This window comes from Petaurus breviceps, unplaced genomic scaffold (genome assembly GCF_028583685.1).
Source record: "Petaurus breviceps papuanus isolate PSGF00001 unplaced genomic scaffold, PetGlider_PUasm1.0 42, whole genome shotgun sequence".
In the NCBI taxonomy this organism is placed as follows: domain Eukaryota; kingdom Metazoa; phylum Chordata; class Mammalia; order Diprotodontia; family Petauridae; genus Petaurus; species Petaurus breviceps.
This window is the reverse complement of record NW_027186325.1, coordinates 4,631,107-4,636,393: the sequence shown is the minus strand read 5'-3', so window position 1 is coordinate 4,636,393 and position 5,287 is coordinate 4,631,107. Positions and strand designations below refer to the sequence as shown.

The 5,287-nt window shown below is 35.3% G+C and overlaps 1 pseudogene; it reads right to left on the bottom strand.

Moving 5' to 3' along the window:
- Window positions 1–3,965: 3,965 nt before the first annotated feature.
- On the bottom strand, window positions 3,966–4,454 carry LOC138171298 (large ribosomal subunit protein eL30 pseudogene; annotated as a pseudogene).
- Between the last annotated feature and the right edge of the window lie 833 nt (window positions 4,455–5,287).

Here is a 5,287-nt window from a genome sequence, read left to right as displayed (position 1 = left end):
CATAATCAAGAAAATTTGAGTTCAAATTGATGCTTAGATACTTCCAACCTCTGTGACCCTGGGCAATTTGCTTAACTTCTTTCTGCCTCAGTTTCTTTAACTATAAGTTAAGAATCATAATCATCTATATCCCAGGGTTGTTTTGAGGATTAAATGAATTAACACTTTTAAATTGCTCAGTGCAGTTCTCAGCACATAGCAAATACTAAACAAATGACCATTCTATTCCCCTTGGATGTACCAAAGTCCAGTCCCATCTTCTCTTCCTATCTGAGATAATACATAGTCAAAACATTTTACCTAGGTAATTAATGCACCTTTGTATTCTGAGGGACAAATTAAACTAGCGAAGTAATAACAATAATTATTATTATTAATATGGTAATAATAATAATTATTAATATGGTAGTAATAATAATAGCAACAACAATAATAATAGTTAACAGATATATAGCTATTTATACTAAAGGGGGGACCTAGATTTTGGGCTTTCCCTTAAGGCCAACTCAAGAGAATTTATAAGCAAACTGCTCAATAGCTAGAAGTCATGTAATAAAGAAACTGATTAACCAGGAGTCATGTTACTGTTCTAAATCTAGAGAATTTGGAATGCTTTTGTGTCCCTACATTCTGCCTTTATAAAGTAGCAGGAAGCAAAATATGTCTTTTGGACTGCTTCTGCATCTTGTTATAATGAGTAACACTATTTCTCAGGAGTAGGGGAAGGGGAGAAAATAAATAGGGAGGAAATGGAAACTATTATCCATAAATCAGGGCTTCATCTGATAGCTGAATAACCTACTAAGGGAAAAGTACTGTTAAAAACTAAAGTCTCTTTTCTTTTTTTTTTAACCTCATCCCAGGTTGATGTTTATAATGTCTAATGCATTATATCTTCCTTGAAGTAGCCCAAATAACTCTCAATAGTCATATTTTGCCAGGAGTAAGCATCTATAAAATGTGTCACCATTCCTCTATGTGGTTTTATGTTAACATGACCTGCCGCTTTGATATAAAATGACATCTGAAGTGAAAATAGTTCATTAATAATTAAATGCATAGTCAAGGTCATAGTAATTTCTTGTCTTCAAGGAAGTATTTCCTTTTGAAGCCTAGCTCTGTTCCCTCCCAAAAAATAAATAAAAGCAACTATAAAAAAGGCCCCCACATTACCTTGAAGTACTGATGTGTTCAGCTTTTAAAATAATGAACTGAGCTGCTCTGTTTTGTGAAAATGTAGGCCAGGTGGCCAGAAAGATAACATGACAACTTTAGGAAGAAATTTCCTACTCCTTCATGCCTTATGAGCTGATTCTTTCACTCCTCAAAAGCTGGCAAGCAAAGCAAGAATGTTCTTAAAAGAAGATGCAATAGGATTCGGGTTGGGGGGGGAGGAAGGAAATATATCAGAGAAATAGGACACATTTCAATTCACTGCAGAAACTGCCTAAGTTATGTAGCCATATTAACAAAACCAAACCTAATTTTGGTCTCTTCTTTAAAAGACTAATGATATGGGGGAACAGGGAGCGGGAGCCTGAATCAATAATCTGCCCAATAGACTTGGGGGTTTCTATCCCAAAGCTATTAAGGGAAAACTTGGAAATTTTGTTTTTAGTTCATTTCAGTGATATTTTAAGTGTCTGAAGGGGTCTCCAAAATCAAACAATTGATCTGTGAAATGTACAAGACTAACAAGTTCTTCTCCAAAGAAAGATGCAGGGGATTTGGTTGTATTTGGGCATCAATTTCTATAGCTTGTCTTGTTAGTGGATTTAGTGACGCATTGTGTTATCAGGATTCTGTAGCAGTGACAGAGGTGTTCAGATATTCCACCTTTGCAGAATGCTCTGTCAAGAAACTGAATGTTTCTAAGGCCAAGAGGGCTACATTTATATTTCTTTCCACTGGGACTGAAAATAACCAAGGAAGCGTGTCCCCATGTGATTCTCAGGGATAAGAATCTTTTCAATTGTATTCTATGCATGTATGTGTGACAGTGTTTTCTGTGTCTCTGATTTTTTTTATTTCATTTTGTTTGTAAGATCACCAATATAATGACAAAATCTTGTATTTGAAGAGGTGTTACACATTTGTGGAGATATAATAGTGTGATTACTTGACATTCCTCTAAAAAGCTTGTTTTCTGTCAATACAAAAATAGGATAATTATTACCAAAACTCTTCATTTCATGTCTAAGAAAAATGAACAAATAAATAAAGATGCAATTTATTAAATTCATTAAAAATAATTAAATGTCATAAGCACTGCTCATTATTCCCCTGATGATTCCAGTGAGACAAATTATAAATAACGTGCAAACTGGGCAACCACATAAGCATGACTGGAAAAATATTGTTTAAATTCCAACACAAATTTGAAGGGAAAGGAAAAAGAAAAGGTAGAATACAACAAAGGATACAACAGAAAAAAAATGGAGCCTAGTCAGAGGTTGACTTTGGATCCCACTGTTAGCATTCTTTATGACCTTTACAAATCTGTAGTAAGTATTGATATATTTTCATTTCCTCCATATAGAAAATTAAGGTGTGCATTCTGTGAAGTATAAGAACATTGCTTTTAATGCTGAGGGTTTCTGAGAAGCCACTTACATTTTACTCATATTTAAGAAAGTTCTAGCAGACAGGGTTGTGTAGTGGATGGAGGCAACTCTAACCACATCCTCTGGATTCTGGTTCCATTTCTGAAACATATTATCTTTGTCACCTTGAAAAAAATCACTTAATCTTTAAATTTTCTTGGCTAGAGGAATCAAATTCAAATAGAAACTGGGTTCTAAGGATCCCTACTGGCTATATATTGACATTGAAAACTACATATTAACATCATCTAATTTCTATTGCATTTTTACTTAGTTTGTCAAATATTTTACCAATTACATTTAAACTGATTCTTGTCATTAGAGAGTTCTGTTTCAGTCGATTGTACCATACATTTGACAGTCCTGCTCTGGACAACTTTAAGAATGTAAATTGCGGCAGCCAGGTAGCACAGCGAGTAAGAGCACCAGCCACAGTGTTGGGATGACCTGGGGGATCGAATCCGGTCTCAGGTACTTAGCACCACACCCAGAAATAACTGGCCATGTAACCTTGAACAAGTTACTTAACCCCAATTGCTTAAAAAAAAAAGACTGTAAATTACAGGAAATGTGCTAATCTGAATTGAGAGAGAATTCTTTACTGAGAGCTCTCTATGAAATTAGAATTCTGCACTCTTTTCTAATCTGATAGAAATAATATAGAGTTTCCCCAAAGTCCCAGACCTTTTCCTTCTCCGATAGGTATAACATAGGTGTCCCAATGAGGCTGATTTTATTAATGTAGCACTCCAGGACTACTTTAATAGTGACAATCTTGTCGTGAGTAAATAGAAAGTCTGCATCACTTCCAAACATTACACAGGGAACAATTCTTCAGTAAGTACATACTATTCATTAATCAATAAACATACATTATGTGCCTATTATGTTGCAAGTACTGGGCTACCTACTGAAATTCAAAATAAAAATGAAAAAGGGGTGGCTAGGTGGCGAAGTGAATAGAGCACTGGCCCTGGAGTCAGGAGGACCTGAGTTAAAATCAGGCCTCAGACACTTAACACAAAAATTAGCCATGTGACCTTTAGACCATGTGACAACCCCAACTGCCTCTCCAAAAAAGCAAAAAATAAAAAAAATGAAACAATCCTTGCCCTCAAGAAGATTGTGTTCATAGGTGATGACACATACCTATATAGAAACATACAAAATAAATATCAGATACATGGGGGAAGAAAGAGATATGGGTTGATAAGGAAGGACTCTGTATAAAATGAAACACTTTATTTGAAGTTTAAAAGATCAAAGGGCTAATGGTGAAAGTGACTTCAAAGATGATCGGATTGAATTTATTTTGTTTTTGTTTTTTAAAAACAGGTTTTGGCCTGGTTTATTAAAGTATACTTTTATACAGTTTACTTTTGACTGGTCTGTTCTGGCATGCTTCTAAAGATATCAGAATCACCTAGATCAATGATAGCCAGTGTACATACTCTGTAGTAATTCCCACATGCTGTACCCAATTCAGTGTTATTGCCACTGTAGTGATATACGCCAGTTTTGGCCAACATAGCATAATATTTGATCTCTGATTTCCTCAAGGCTGGGCAGTTGTTGGCTAAGATGACCAATTTGGCTTTGCCTTGTCTGATCATTTTCAGGGTCTATTTATAGCCTAGCACGTATTTGCTGCTTTTCATGACCAGCTGGAGCCTCGAGTTGATGGACTCCAGCGACTTTTTTGTCTTCTTTGCAGCCACCATCTTCCTGCCTGCAGTGTGGGAGGACTCTCAGCCAGAGACCTGCCGCCAAGATGACCGGGAAGCGAGAAAGGAGAATCTCATCATTTTATATGTGAGCGAATGGACTTGAGGAAAAAAGGAATTCTAAGGGGTAGTCATTGCAGAATTGCCACTGAGACTTCACTTTAGAAGCCATTAAAAAGGTACATGAAATCACATGTGTGAAGAGCAGTAAAAAGGAATTTATGCTAGGCTTTAGGTATTAACAGCTAATTATTAAAAGTGTAAATAGTGTGCATTTAAAAGCTTACACATTCTTTTTCCTTAGTAATATGTGACAAGGTTCAATTATATAGTTTGTGCATAGAGGTTTATGAAATCCACACAAAAATCCTGTAGATAGGTGATTTTGGTATTATTTTCTTCCCCATTTTGCTTATGAAGAAACTGAGCCTCTGTCCACATCTGGCACTTGGAATGCCTGATTTACTTTAAAACTAAGCTCACATGGCATCTTATATATGAAACTTTCCCTGATCCCATCCCCCAGCTATATGTGTGTATACACATACACAGAAGGATACAATATAATTTGAAAGGGAAGGAACATATATACCTTGATAGTTACATAGATAGAAGATATTATCTATTTACATGTATGTGAATATATACTTTCTGTTAACGGAGGAACTGGGGAATATATACAAACACACATATGCATACATACACATAGATTCACATGCATACATACATACATATATGTATGTACATATATGTGTATATATAGATGTATAAATATCTGATGCTCATAAGTACATACAAGTGCATTTTTTCAATGAAATATGCATCAATGGACATTAGTTAGTCACTCAGTTTTTTCCAAATGGGTAATTAATAAAGTAATATACTAAGAAGAGCTATAAAAAAAAAGCATCCCGCCAAGTCTATGACTTACTGTCCCATCAATATATACAGAGACCTGGA